Source organism: Eptatretus burgeri, chromosome 1 (assembly GCF_056783735.1).
Source record: "Eptatretus burgeri isolate ZD-2024b chromosome 1, Ebu_testis_v1, whole genome shotgun sequence".
NCBI classification, from domain to species: domain Eukaryota; kingdom Metazoa; phylum Chordata; class Myxini; order Myxiniformes; family Myxinidae; genus Eptatretus; species Eptatretus burgeri.
The window spans coordinates 153,226,961-153,241,990 of record NC_140961.1 but is presented as its reverse complement, the minus strand read 5'-3'; the positions used below and the strand labels follow the sequence as shown (position 1 = coordinate 153,241,990).

Genomic DNA, 15,030 nt, shown 5'->3' with positions numbered 1-15,030 from the left:
GATACCAACATTGACTTTTATTGTTTTCATTAAACTCAAGAATGCAGAACCAGACGTTGCTGAAATTTGGAACGTGTTGCCTCCACATACAAAGGATTTACTTCTTAGATTTTCTGCCGATTTCGTCCAGCAGAAGCAGAGAAACAAGTTTTCAGTCTCTGTGTTTAAGCTGCATACAGAGAAACCATTCCATATTTCGGAACTGGCACTTCATGCTTCCCTTGAGTGTTGCAGGCATCTCTGCTTCAAACACGACCATTGCATACTTGTACCGCACAAGAACGGAACTCAAGCTACAGCTAATGAGCAAAAGCTAGCAAAAAAGCAAAAACTATGGCACTTAGGTGGAATTCGTTTTGAAAGTCATTAATTATATGTACTAGCAGAGTACCCACCCGAGGGGCAATCTTCTTCTAAGCATGCAACATGTTCTTCTGATGCATACCTTTATTTGGGCAGAATACAGGCAAGTGACAGCTCATCATAAGAAAAATAAATAACCCGGGTTACATGCACAAAGCAAAACATATCTACTGCTTATAATTCAAAACACCTCCCGAGACTGGAAAAAAAATAAGGAGAGGAATACTTTACTGTTTGTGGTGGAGACTTGTAATACTCACCCCCACATGGAGATGGCACTATACGATACATATTTGCAAAGAGAACATGCATGCACCCACCTCCTCATCCCCCCCTCCTCCCAAGACCACTAGCAAATATAAAAATCATCCCATACATTGTGGTTTTGCTGAATCTCTGCAGCAAGTCTGTATGAAATTGGGCCAGAACAGTAGGAGGACTACGCTGACAAACAAACCCACAAGCAAACACACAAACACTGGTCCATGAATTATCGTAAGGATTGGCGGATGTATGTTACAAGTTTCAGCGAGTTTCAATGTTTCGCCTTCGAGATATAAGCGCCAACACATTTTGGGCAGACGTACGGACAGACAGACAGGCACCAATGTAAATTTTGAGGGTTTTCATTAAAAAAAATCTCAAAATGCAGAAATGGACGTTGCTGAAATTTGAAACATATTACCTTGACGTACAAAGAATTTACTTCTGAAATTTGCAGCCGGTTTTGTCCAACTAAAGACGAGAAACGAATTTTCAGTCCTCGTATTAAAGTTGCATACAGAGAAACCGTTCCATATAAAGGGAGGGGCACTCGCGCCTCCCCTGATTTATAGTATTTTAAGAAAAGTGAATTTAAGTCAATGAAAATGTAACAAAAGGAGCAGCTATAACTGAACTGATCATTGTATTATTTTGTGTGAGATGTATAATAACAAAACAGTTGTATGAATGAAAAAATTTGGGAAACGTTGCAGGTTCCTGACTTTGTGTGCAGTGAAGCATGCCAACCAGGAACAAGGAAAGTCACAAGAGAAGGGGAGCCGATTTGCTGTTTTGACTGCTTTGCTTGTGCAGATGGAGAGTATTCAAACACAACAGGTTTGTTTTCATTCCATACGTGTGGTTGAGTGCATTTCAATTCTTCAATGGTAATCATTCCAAGTCACCAATTTCATGTAGTTTTCATAATTCAGACAAAGGGTCGAAATCACTTTTGGTTTTTTAACCTCCGCCATCTTCGAAGATGGATGGAGGTTACTGTTTTCACCCCTTTCTGTTTGTTTGTTACTTACGAAATCTAAAGATTTCGTAAGTATATTGATGACTTCCGTTTCTGTTTGTTTATTTGTTTGTTTGTATGTTTGTTTGTTTGTTTGTTTGTAGGCACGATAACTCGAGAACGGAAGAAGCTACCAATGTCAAATTACACCACGTGATTCAGGAGGGTGATGGCAAGTGCTGATTAGATTTTGGTCGAAATTCGTCAAAGGTCAAGGTCACAGTGAGGTCAAATATTCGATTTTTGATGGTTTGGTACAGATAACGCGAGAATGGAAGAAGCTACCAATGTCAAATTACACCACGTGATTTAGGAGGGTGATGGCTAGTGCTGATTAGATTTTGGTCGAAATCGGTCAAAGGTCAAGGTCACAGTGAGGTCAAACATCCAAAAAAATGATAACTCGAGAACGGAAGAAGCTACCAATGTCAAATTACACCACGTGATTCAGGAGGGTGATGGCAAGTGCTGATTAGATTTTGGTAAAAATCGGTCAAAGGTCAAGGTCACAGTGAGGTCAAACATCCAAAAAATGATAACTCGAGAACGGAAGAAGCTACCAATGTCAAATTACACCACGTGATTCAGGAGCGTGGTGGCTAGTGCTGATTAGATTTTGGTCAAAATCAGTCGAAGGTCAAGGTCACAGTGGGGTCAAAAATTCGATTTTTGATGGTTTGGTGCAGAATCATGGTAGAAACTTCTGGTTTGCGTCGCCACCTTCTCCAGAGACAGCTTTTATTAGACAAAGTCAGAGGTCAAGTTGACGATTTCGTAAGTACCAGTCTATGACTGCTTGTTTGTTTGTTTGTTTGTTTGTTTGTTTGTAGGCACGATAACTCGAGAATGGAAGAAGCTACCAATGTCAAATTACACCACGTGATTCAGAAGGGTGATGGCTAGTGCTGATTAGATTTTGGTCAAAATCGGTCAAAGGTCAAGGTCACAGTGAGGTCAAATATTCGATTTTTGATGGTTTGGTACAGATAACTCGAGAATGGAAGAAGTTACCAATGTCAAATTACACCACGTGATTCAGGAGCGTGATGGCTAGTGCGGATTAGATTTTGGTCAAAATCGGTCAAAGGTCAAGGTCACAGTGAGGTCAAATATTCGATTTTTGAGAGTGTGGTACAGATAACTCGAGAACGGAAGAAGTTACTAATGTCAAATTACACCACGTGATTCAGGAGGGTGATGGCTAGTGCTGATTAGATTTTGGTCAAAATCGGTCAAAGGTCAAGGTCAGAGTGAGGTCAAAAATTCAATTTTTGATGGTTTAGTACAGAATCATGGTAGAAACTTCTGGTTTGCGTCACTACCTTCGACAGAGACAGCTTTTATTAGCTAAAGTCAGAGGTCAAGTTGACGATTTCGTAAGTACCAGTCGATGACTGCTTGTTTGTTTGTTTGTGTGTTTGTTTATTTGTTAACAGTATTATGGAAAAGGTCCTCGATGGATTTCGACGAAACTTGGTGGGGGTGTTGGGGGGTTAGGTATGGTCCAAGGATCATGCCATTAAATTTTGGACCCCCCCCCCCCCCACAAAAAAAAATGGTTTGAGAAAAAAAAAATTTTTTTTTGCATTTCTACATGTTTTAAGTGATTTCCAACCCCCCCCACAAAAAATTGTTACCCCCCCAAAAAAATAGAGCATTTTTTTTTGCATTTCTACATATTTTAAGTGATTTCCAACCCACCCCCCCAAAAAAAAAATTGTTAGAGAAAAAAAATTTTGAAACTTTTTTTTCAACAAAATTTCGATTTCTTTTTTTTGCATTTCTACATGTTTTAAGTGATTTCCAACCCCCCCGCCTCCCCAAAAAAGATGGAGAAAAGAACTACAACTCTGTCAGCACTGTTGACATCATATTTAATGAATAAGATAAAAGGTTCACTTGAGTGACCCAACAATATTGGCGGCGGAGGTTTTGCACTCTCCCGAGTGCTCCCCCTCTAGTTTTGTTGTTTTTTTAATATACAATGTCAAGGCTCGGATCAGAGCAAACACACATAACGTATAAAAAGGGGAGAAGGACACAAGAGGGGCGGGAGAGGGAAGCACAAAACAGTGGGGAACAGAGTCATGAGGAGATCTGTGGAAGGGAGAGGGATGGGGTGGGGTACACGGGGTAAACAAGATGGAAACTCCAGGGAATTTCAGGAAGGAAAGCAGGGAATATGAAGGAGGTGAATTTGGGATGGATTAACAGGGGTAGAAATAATCATGGTTTTGGATGTGGGAAGATAAGAGATGGTGGTGAACAGCCATTTTGAAGAACTGGAGGGAAAAATGGGATTGAAGAGTGTGTGAAAGTTTGTGGATGAATGTTTGTGGATGAAGCTTGAGCTAAAGTGGGGGAAAAGAGGAATGAAAGAATGAAGGTCAGCAGTGATTCTGATGCTTGTTGTTGGCTTCATGTGCTGGTTTAATCTCACACTCTCACGATGTCTCTCTGAAAGAACCACCCCCCACCCACCCCATCTACTTTCTCAACAAACCTCTGGAAGAAGTCCTTTCATTCAAGCTTCTGTGTCTCACTATCTGTAATGATCTTTCCTGAGAAAGCCAGATTTCCAACTTGGCCTCAAAAGCCAGTCACTGACTGGGAATCCTCCTTCGTGCAAAGTCCTTCCTCGGCCCACATGAGCTCCTGAGCACATAAAAGCTTTTGACCACAGACTGATGGAGTATTGCTCTCCCCTCTGGGCTGGGGCTCCTGCCTATCACTTTTCTCAGCTTCACGCAGTGGAAACCAAGGAATTTAGGATCATTGTTATCTCCAGTGGAGAGGCTGAGCATTTGGGCCTCTCAATCTCTCACCTCAAGCAGGTCGGTGGTCTTTTTGTCTTCTACCGTCTCCTCTCCAGTCTCACCTCCCCCCACCCCATGCTCTGTCTGTGATCAGACAGAGCATGCCCCCCACAGATATCCACAGGAAATAGGTCCACCAGCAACCCCTTCTGATAAAACGACCAAAATCATGAATCACTGTTCACCTTCACTCTTTCATTCCTCTTTTTTGCTGCCTTTGGAATAAACTCCCACACTCTCTTCAATCCCATTCTTCCCTCCAGGCCTTCAATACAGCTATTCACCACCACCTCTTATCTTCCCCCATCCAAAACCTGGATCTTTTTTTTACCCCTGTGAATCCACCCCAAACTTACCTCCTTCAAATTCCTTGCTTTCCTTCCTGAAAGACCCTGCAGGGTCCATCTTGTATGATCTGTGTTCCCAACCCCATCCCTCTCCCTTCCACAGATCTCCTAATGTCTCTGTTCCCCATTGTTTTCTCCTTCCCTCTCCCACCACTCTTGTTTCATGCCCCCCCTGCTGTGAATTGTGTGTTAGCTCTCATATGAGCCTCAACAATGTATACAAAATAAAAATGGTTTTGGTGGTGGGTTTGAGATCCCACGGTCCTGAGTTCAAATCCTGCTTGGTCATTGAATTAATACCAGGTCGGGTTGACTCAATCTGTGATCCTTCTGAGGTCGGCAAAGTGAGTACCACCTTGCTGGGATGATCGAGCCATTTGAGTATCCTGTGTCCATGATTATGCCCAATAGTGGCGACCCCTCTCAGACTGTGCCCAATAGCCCAGGAGACTGCTTTGGCAACACCAACGCTCTGTGTTTATTTTATTGATTTTGGTCGTTTATCCAGAAAGGGTTTGTTTGTGGACCATGAGTGGCTGTAGAAATATGAGTGGGACAGATAACAGACAGAGTAAAAGGGGGGGAGGGCAGAGAGAAGATGCTAGAAGACAGAAAGACCACCGACCTGCCTGCGATGAGAGAGTGAGAGGTCCAAAGACACAACCTCACAGCATGAGATATCAATGATCCTAAATGCATTTGTTTCCACAGCATGTAGCCGAGAAAGGTGAGAGGCGGGAGCACCAGTCCAGAGGGGAGAGCAGTACTCCATCAGGCTGTGCATGAAAGCTTTGTACATGGTCAGGAGCTCAGGTGTGCCGGGAAGGACTTTGCACAATGGAGGATGCCCAAAAGGTGACTGGCTTTGGAGGCCAGCTTGGAGATGTGGCTTTCCCATGAATGATCATGGCAGATATTGAGCCCCAAAAGTTTGATTGAAAGGACTTCTTCAAGAGAATTGTTGAGAAAGTAGATGGGGGGGGGGGGTTCTGATGGTCCTTTCAGAGAGACATAGTGAGACATAGTCAGGAATGAAAGACATATTTCCAGATCTTGGACCAGCTTGTGATTTTATCCAGATCTGCAGACAGTGAAGTGGCTGCTCCTTGCCAATCTGAGGGATAACTGATGGTATGGCAGAGGTTGGATTAATCAGCAAAGCGATAAAGAGGATTTTCAAGAGATCAGAGAGATTATTGATGAAAACGAGAAAAAGCACTGGGCCCAGAACACTTATTTGAGGAACACCAGCCTGTACAGGAAGAGTGGATGAGAGAACTCTATTGAGGGCCACACGATGACTGCAACAGGAGAGGAATTCTGCGAGCCAAGAGTGGAGATTGCCTTTGATACCATATGATGAGAGTTTGGTGGGCAGGGCAGGGTGCCAGACCTTATTGAAACATGCAATATGTCTCAGGAGATGGCTCTGATTTCATGTCTGGAATTGAGGACCTCCATTCATTGTTGGGAGAGCAGAATCAGCATATCCATGCTGGAGTGACCTGGTCTTAATCCAAATTGATGATCGGAAATCAGGCCATTGGAGAGGAAGAAGAATTTAATGTTGGAAGTGATGATTGGTTCTCTAACCATGCTGATGATTGGGAGAAGGCTGAGTGGTCTGTAGTTGCACGGATCTGTTTTTGCACATTTTTAGGCAGGACGGTAATGTTTGGTGATTTCCACGTAGAAGGCAGGTGACCTTGAGCAAATGAGAGGGTGAAAAGCAGAGAGAGGGTGAGCAAGAGCAGCAGAGCTGGTTTTTAGGACACGTGGGCTGATGCCGTCTGGACCGGTTGCAGAATCTGAGTCGAGGTTTGACAGCAACCTCTTCACTTTGTCAGACAAAAAGAACACATGATCCAGGGACAGTTGGGTGCACCTGAGTAAGGTGGGCACAGAAAGCGATTGGATTTGGACATCGATTGGGATGAGTAATGGGGCACTCAGCAGCAGGTGCTGCATCAGTGTTGGCCAGCGGTCAGAGTATTCAACGTATAAATGAAGGGGATACATCTGATAGGGATAAAAATGCCACAAGGGAATGGTAAGTTGCCGAGGTACTTGACTGAATAGCCCTCTGGAACCCGGCAGAGCTGAAGGCAGGAATGTTGATGAAGGATCCAAGGAGAAATCGACTCCGGACTCTTCAGCTGAGCTTCCCCAACCCACGTAAGGCAATTCAAGACATGTATGGTACCACAAAGGCAAAAAAGAACTCTTTACACACGAGCCACACAAAGGTGCCAATATCAAGGGAAGAGTTGTTACTAGCGAAGTACGACAAAAGGGGTTGCCCTTTTCAGCACAACACCAACCACAGAAGATCTCTGAAGAGTGGAAAGTGTCTGAAAGACACCAATAAATGGCGGTTGCTCGTGCCCAAAACTCCAAGCAGGTGGATCTTTAGTGTGGAAGGAAAAGACATCCGTGGCATTCAGAATCCGACTCAATCCTTTATTCCACCCACGACAGAAGAACCCTATTGTTTCTCTGCTGGTTGCACCCGGTTCCAGAAACCCACTAGTCAACCCGAGCTCAAGAATATTTACATATTATAACATGACAATGATGATACAGATCGCAATGGCACGCAAGTTCTCCTCAATCTTTTGTGAGATGATTGAAGATGAGTTCTCCCAGAGGATAAATAGTAAGTCCATCTCAGTGATAACTCGAGCAGTCTTCACCAGCAATTATAAATTGCCCACGTGGGGTTGAGGAACATCGTAGCCTTTCATTGTATTCCAATCGAGTAAAGCTCTCCTTTTCCTTTTCCCCAACGCCTTTTACAATTTCCTCCGTCTTCTTGTAAAGTCCGTCTTCTCCGGATGAAATGGGTTAATGAACGAATCAGCGTATCATAATAACACCGAAATTCCCTGTAATCGAGTCATGCCTTTCTGATGATGAACGTACAGACATCTCCACAAGGGTCGTTACAAAAATACGTATTTTCATAAAATATGGAAGGAGTTTCACCCATGTGATATGATACATGTTTCTTGTATTTTGTATTTGATTAATTCAAGGGAGGCAATAAAACTAAACTGAAAAAATAAGTAAACGGTATTCACAAATGCCTGATGAAAAAAAAATGTTGGACAAACAAACCATGTCAGACAAAGAAAAATAATACACTACAGGTATGAACCTGCCACGAGTTACCTGGTGCTTTCAGGAGAAGTAGGAATGGCAGACAGAGTACAACATGATGAGTGTAGTATCAGCTGGGTGGAGGCTGCGCTTCCCAATTATATCATGGGAAAACGTTCTCACTGCAAATCCAAGTCAAAGCATAATGTTTGACAAACACGACTTTGTGGTGGGTGACAGCAAAAATTTTGGGAAATTTCGGCAACAACCAACTACTGTTTTGAATAATTCTGCATATTAGCAAAACTGCAAGGTCAACGTGAAAGATGTCACACAAGCGAAATGCCCACAATATACTGTATATTCCAAAAGAAAGTTCACGCAGTGAAAATAAGTTGTTACCAAGTTAAACAGTTTGGTTCATGAATCGTGATCCTTTAACGAAAACGGATGTGGAATTTTGAGTTCTGGGAGGAACTTCCTCCTACTTCCTGAAATCGAAAATGGAGACAACATCCAAAGAGACATCAAAAGCCAAAATGAACCCTAAGCCAGAGTAGAGGCACCTTGGTGGCCCTTGGAAAGTAACGGAAGTAGATGCAAGGGCCACCGTCCATGTGTGTCCACAGTAGAACAGCAACCTGGGAATTTTAAGGTCCACTGATATAACAGTTTCTCAATCCATTACCATCGAGGTTGGGATCCTGTACTGTTGGGTAGTCATGACCTGCACCATGTGATTTTACATGACAATGTCCTTACCCTATGCTGCTTTGTGATGGTTGGTTTCTCACTGCCTCTGGAAATGATGTCATGCCTTTGGTGTACTTTTTTGTTTAAGAAGCATCACTCATCATATTTTTTTGTAATTTTAAAATCACAAAACAACTTATCTTTGCCAATCTACATGAAAGCTTAATCCACAAAATGCCTTCTTATGAATTCTGCATCCAGGCTCCCATGAATGCCAAAGGTGTCCGCAAGAAATGTGGTCACAAGAGAGCAGCAGTGTGTGTGTGCCAATGCCGAAGGAGTTTCTGGCATTCTCTGATGCTCTAACGGTCACCGTGCTCACTTTGATGTCCGTGGGGATGGTGATCATAATTGCTGCTGCTGTTATACTGTATTCGAACAGCAAAGAAGATGTGAAAGATACAAACACACGTGTCAGCGGATTGTTGATGGCTTCGCTCTGGAGCTGTTTGGCCAGCAATGTGGTCTTTATGGGCCCCCCCACCAAGCTGAGTTGCTTGTTTAGAGAGAGACTGAATCTTGCGTGCCTCACACTTTCTGCAAGCTCACTGCTGAACATGACAATTAGATTAAATGTTCACTCACAAGGTGAACAAACTTTTCAGATTAATTTTTTTGTAAATGTTGTTGCGTCTGTGGGAAATGGTGGAGGAGCGGTTAGCTTAAGTACATGAATAATGTTGTGCTGTTTATTTGTCTTACTTAATGAATGCTTGGTCAGCTGTCAGAGAGAATAGCATCTCTTTATTCATTTATTTTATTTTTTGACTTTAATTTCCCTTTTATTAGATTTCCTCCCTGGTTTTTTGATGAACCAGATGTGGTTACCTTGACAAAACGCTCACTAAGGAGGATGTATTTTAAGAAGAGGGACAAGGTGAAGTCAGCTCGTGGTGTGAGTTGCTGGCGTGAGATGTTGTTTTAGCAGATTGCCTTTGGAAAAAGAAAGGATTGCCTGTGCGGGGGTTTTCACATTTGGGAATTGTGGAAAGGGGGTTTGCAGGTGTGGGGTTTAAAGAAATGGTATTGCAGGTGTGGGATTTGTGGGCCCATGGTTTGCAGGCATGGGGCTTGTGGTGTCGGGTTTGTGCGCACATTTTAAATTAAAAAATCTGTTGTGTCACCAGCTCCTGGGAGCTACTGGCTTTGTGTTTGCACAAGTTTACATCATATCACGGCCTATAAGCTTGGGAAGCTTACACCTGGCAGCCGGATAGGACTAATGGCAATTATGGCCGAGGCAGGGTCCTGTCCTCTGATAATAATTGGCATCAGGAATGGGTAGCACCAAGGGACCTCGTCTATTTTGTAACAATATTCCATGATACATCGAATGATGTTTTGAAGTATTGGCAAAATTAAAAAAAAACATGCAATGTTTTTCATAGATCAAAAATTGATCACAAATGTGCAATCACGTGAATATTTCCTTTTCTTTGCGTACTTTAATTTTAGGATTGACGCTAAATTCAAAAATCCGATTGACTCTGCTCTCACCAATTTCCTAAGAGCTGAAGGGAAACTCGAAATTTATAAAACAAGGAAAGCTAAACTTCTTGCAAACCCTGATGCTGATTACGATGTTTTAACGGTTTTTTAGCCTTTGCCGTGGCCAGATTATGTGCAGAATTTTATTTTCATCAAAATATAAATAATCTAGAACTGTTTAAGCAGAAATGGTGTTAATGGGATACATTGTGTAAAAGTGGACCATAATGACCTCATTCTTTCATTTTAACTGTGTACTTGACATTTTTATTATGACTTGTTTTGAATGTTATGTGAAACTGTTTTTCTGAGTTTGTATATAGAAAGGTATACAAAAGTCAAAGTCTCAGTGTGTGTGTGTGTGTGTGTGTGTGTGTGTGTGTGTGTGTGTGTGTGTGTGTGTGTGTGTGTGTGTGTGTGTGTGTGTGTGTGTTTCTTTTACATTTCAGATGCAGTATTAATCGCCAATGCAAAATATAAAGTTTTGATGTCACAAGCAATGGGCATAATTTGTGCACTTCCTCAAATTGCTTTCTGTGTGATCTGGGCAATCGTGGCTGAACCCAGACCAACCAGCAATTTTGAGATCCGTGTTGGAACCATCGTTATGGAGTGTTCAACAGCTTCACTGGTGTGGATAACGTGTGCCCTGGTCTATCTGGCATTTCTGCTCGCAATTAGCTGGTATTTATCTTTTAAAGGACAAAAGCTTTCCACACAACCCAGTGAACTCAGATTCATAAGCTTCAGCATAACATTTTCCACCATGGTGTTTCTTGCCTTCGTTCCCGCATACAACAGTACCCAAGGGAAGTTTGCTGAAGTTACAAAGATTTTTGCCATTATATCTTCAAGTTACGGAATCTTTGGATGCATTTTTCTTCCAAAATGTTTTAAGGTGCTTAACAAATGAAGGATGGAGAGAATAAAGTTGACGAATGTATGATCCCACAATCCCTTGCAATAAAAAAATAAATTGTGCAAAAACATTGTACTTGACTCGGTACCTCTGACTCCAACAACTTGCATTTGGCCATATTTCTATTGATGGTCACATGAGAGTATTCTTCTTCTTCTTTCATGTGAAGCACAAGGCTGTGGGGTAGCATCATGAGCTGAGGATATAGGTGTGCTGCAGATGCAATGCCTTCTGTATGTTGGGTCAGTAATTTGAAATTTATTCAGGGTGACGAAGATATCTCGCACACTCTCCGCAAAGGATACCATGGGATCATTAACCTCCACTAATGCTGGCAGATGAGTTTAACGTCCATCCAAGGGACAGTGCACAAATGGATGAATCGTAATACCAGTGAAACGTGAAACACTGGGATGACAGTTTACATCTGGGATGAGATTCAAACCCAAGTGAGAAATCTTAGCGATGAGTGTGCATGCCTCTGAGTCTAGGACCTCAAGACCATCCTACCAGCCCTATGAGAGCATTGAAGTGAGCATACTCCGTGTGGTGGAAGGTCTTCAGACAGGATGAAGATGGCCAAAATGTTTTTAACCAAAATTGTTATTAGTGAGCAAGTGAAGCAGACGGCTCTTTGAAGAGGAAAGTCAAATAAAGTTGGCAATGTCAAATAACTTGATATGCAGCTTCGACTTGATGGCTTTAATAAAAGTTAATGGAACCTATACGGAACCTGTCATATTATTTCCTCATCCTCAAAACTAAAGTACAAGCTTAAGTGATCTCCGAGTAATGCTGAACAACAAAAATTAGACAATAAATATAATCTATGTGTGCTGTCAGAAAACATGCTCGATTGCATTTATTAAAAGGTCATCTTCGTCCCATACAAGCAAATGCCAGGGAGTAGGAGTATTAAAGAGTCAATAATTGTTAAGCATGTATTTCCCAACATCTATCTCAATTCAGTATTTTTTTCCCCGAGAAAAATCGGACAAAATTCGATATTTTTCAGCAAAAAAAAAAAAAGCATTTTATACGCTGTAACGAAACAGACGTGTGGTTTTCGGAGCTGTCCCCTTGGGAGATTGCTTATTTGTAAGATCTAATCAACATGTGTTCATATTTTTAGAGGTCCTTCGCGGTGTTCTGATTGAAATCAGAAGAAATTTGGGGGAAAAATTCAACAGGTCCCTGCTACTCTTTTGTGAGATGAATGCATACTATGTAGGACCCCTTTAAAAACTCTCCTCCACCACAGAGAGAGGGATCCAGACCCGTCTCCTTGTATTTTTGCTGTCTGTCTTTTCTCTGGATTTCTTTTGATTTCATGTGGAACACCTTGATGGACCTATCAACACATTGAGGGACCTCTAAACCAGGGGCGGATAAATGCACGGGCACGCACGGCCCCATGCCCAGGGCCCCGATCTCACCGAGGGCCCCGCAGGGAAAAAATAAATCGGTTAAAATGTTCTATACCAGATTCATCACTAGAATACAATGTTTCCAGTTTTGAATTACCTTTCAGGGTGTTTCAGTGTTGGTTTTGACTTTATTCTGCAGTTTACTCCAATGACTTGGTTCTCTGCACTTGAGTGTTGCACGACTCTGTAGTTTAATTTGAGGTGTCGATTTTGAAGGTGTAGTTTGGATTTTGAAACCAAACAATACTTGATAATGTAATGATTATACAACAAGAATGACCGCACTCTGGTCACAAGTCACCAACTGTCGACAAAATCCAGAAACAGTCCTATTGGGAAACACACTTTTATTGCAATATTAAAAGATGAGCAGCGTGAAGGGGAAACACACATTTACACATCTTATCCATGTCAAGCTCCACCACGGTTATATCAAAAAAAGCTGATTTGTTACATGGTCATGGATTGTTTAACCCTAACATGTGGCTGTTCAAAAACCAACGCTGTTTCTTTTTTATTTTAGTAATCTACATCAATTAATAGATGAAACAATCATGTCTGTAGGTTAAATTTTTTTTTTTTTAACTCATGTTCCAATATGAAAAAGAGTTCATGATTCGCAACATCATCGGTCAGGTGGCAGTTTTCCGTTACAATTCACAGAGAGTTAAAAAAAAAAATGGATTGGCATCGTCGGTACTTAAGTGAGAGCTCAAAGAGAAAGGTGAAGCAAGCAAAGGTTCTGGTTCCGGTTTTGGAGCAGCAAGAGGTCTCCTTCGGGGCTCCCTGCTGACGTTCTCAAAGCTAAGTTTCCGGTTGTTATTTGTCCCGTTTTAACTGTTTAATTTTCTCACCTACATGTTACTGTGTGTTGCTAGTTCGGTTTTGTTTCAAAAATCGTGCTATTTTGTGAGTATTTTTGTCGACATTCTTACCTGTGCTTGAGGCCTAGGCCTAGACTTGAGGCCTACCGGTTCCACTCGGTGTTCGATCGTTTTTTTTTTTTTGTTTGTTTTTTCTCCCCATTACCTTCAATTTCTATCCTCCCATTACCTTCAATCTTGATCCTCCCCACTTTCCAAACATCCCCCATTCTCCCAACTAATCTCTTTCTTATCTCCAAAAAAAAAAAAAAAAATAAAATAAAATACCCAACAACAACACGCTCACCTTCTCCCGATTTTGCTTCTTCTTCTTCCTCTTAACATCCTCCTCGTCTTCCTCGATTTTTTTTTTTTTTTTACACTTCCATGACCTAATCTGTTGAACTCTCTCATACATTAATATTAACAACAAAAAAAAAATATATATATATATATATATATATACCCAACAACACGCTCACCTTCTCCCGATTCTTCTTCGTCTTAACTTCCTCCTCGTCTTCTTCCTCGATTTTTTTTTTTTTTTTTTTTTTTTATACACTTCCATGACCTAATCTGTTGAACTCTCTCATACATTATTTTTAACAACAAAAACGATCTTATAATGCTTCATCTTCCTCTCTCACACATGTGGTACTCTTTACTGTTTCACAATGCACTACTCTTCTGCTATTTTAACAGACTGCTCTCATTTCGACCTCTCCTTCATTCCTTGCCTAAAAAATCCAACTATTACAGCGCTTCTTCTCTCCATTCTCTGAATTCGCCTTCATTGCATCCATCAAGAATTGTGTGAAATCGCATCTCTGACCTAAAACTTTTAAAAACCACAGTTTGCCATGGATGATCGCTTTCCATCAAACATTCTTTTTTTCCAACTTCAGTGCCAACTCACCCCCTTCACCAATCACTCTCACTCTCAAAGCAACCATCCCACTCTTCTCCCTCCAAGCCTCCCTCTCACCTCTCTCAAAAATTCCTCCCTCACCTTTCTCCCACCTTGCATCCCACTCACTCTTCCTTCTCAAAGTTGCCCCCTCTCTCATCCACCAACCTGCCTCCCTCCACTGCCCTCTCACCTCCATCTCTTCACTCCACCTCCTCAAATCCTCAACTGCCTTCTTCCTTGTCTCTTGTCCCCCCTCTCCCCCAGCACCACAGAGCCTTTTCTCCTCCTCATTCGGCCCCTCCCCTCGCTATTCTGCAATACCCCACACTCCTTCAGCAACCCTCCTTACCTGCCCCCCTCATCCCTTGTCCTACCCTCCCCAGCCCCCTCCCCCTCCTGCACCCAAAGCCTCCTCCCCTTCCTCTTCATTAAAAGTGTGGACCTCAAATATCCGGGGCCTTCGCTCAAACCTTTCAGATCTTTCCATACAGGTTGCCACTGACAAACCAGACATTATCTGCCTAACAGAAACTTTCCTCTCCCAAGACGTATCTCTCCCTGGCTACTCCCTCTTACGGTATGACAGACCTGAGCCTCGTCCTGGTGGAGGTGTTGCTCTCTTCATCAAAGACTATTCCTCACTCTCCATGCACTGCTCTCACTCCCCCACACCCCCAGGAATACCTCTGGCTTCGGCTTCCCCTCCACTCCCACCTCATGTTTATAAGTGTACTGTACCGTCCACCGAACAGTGATGACTCCA

The 15,030-nt window shown here is 42.3% G+C and overlaps 1 long non-coding RNA gene across 2 annotated transcripts; it reads left to right on the top strand.

Annotated features, from left to right (window-relative positions):
* Positions 1–1,338: 1,338 nt before the first annotated feature.
* On the top strand, positions 1,339–11,107 carry LOC147035774 (uncharacterized). Of its 2 annotated transcripts, XR_015062707.1 has the most exons (4): positions 1,339–1,464; positions 8,862–9,248; positions 9,450–9,555; positions 10,598–11,107. It is a non-coding gene; the product is annotated as an uncharacterized LOC147035774 (long non-coding RNA). The 2 variants fall into 2 exon arrangements; XR_015062723.1 differs by lacking the exon at positions 9,450–9,555.
* The last annotated feature ends 3,923 nt before the right edge of the window (positions 11,108–15,030 follow it).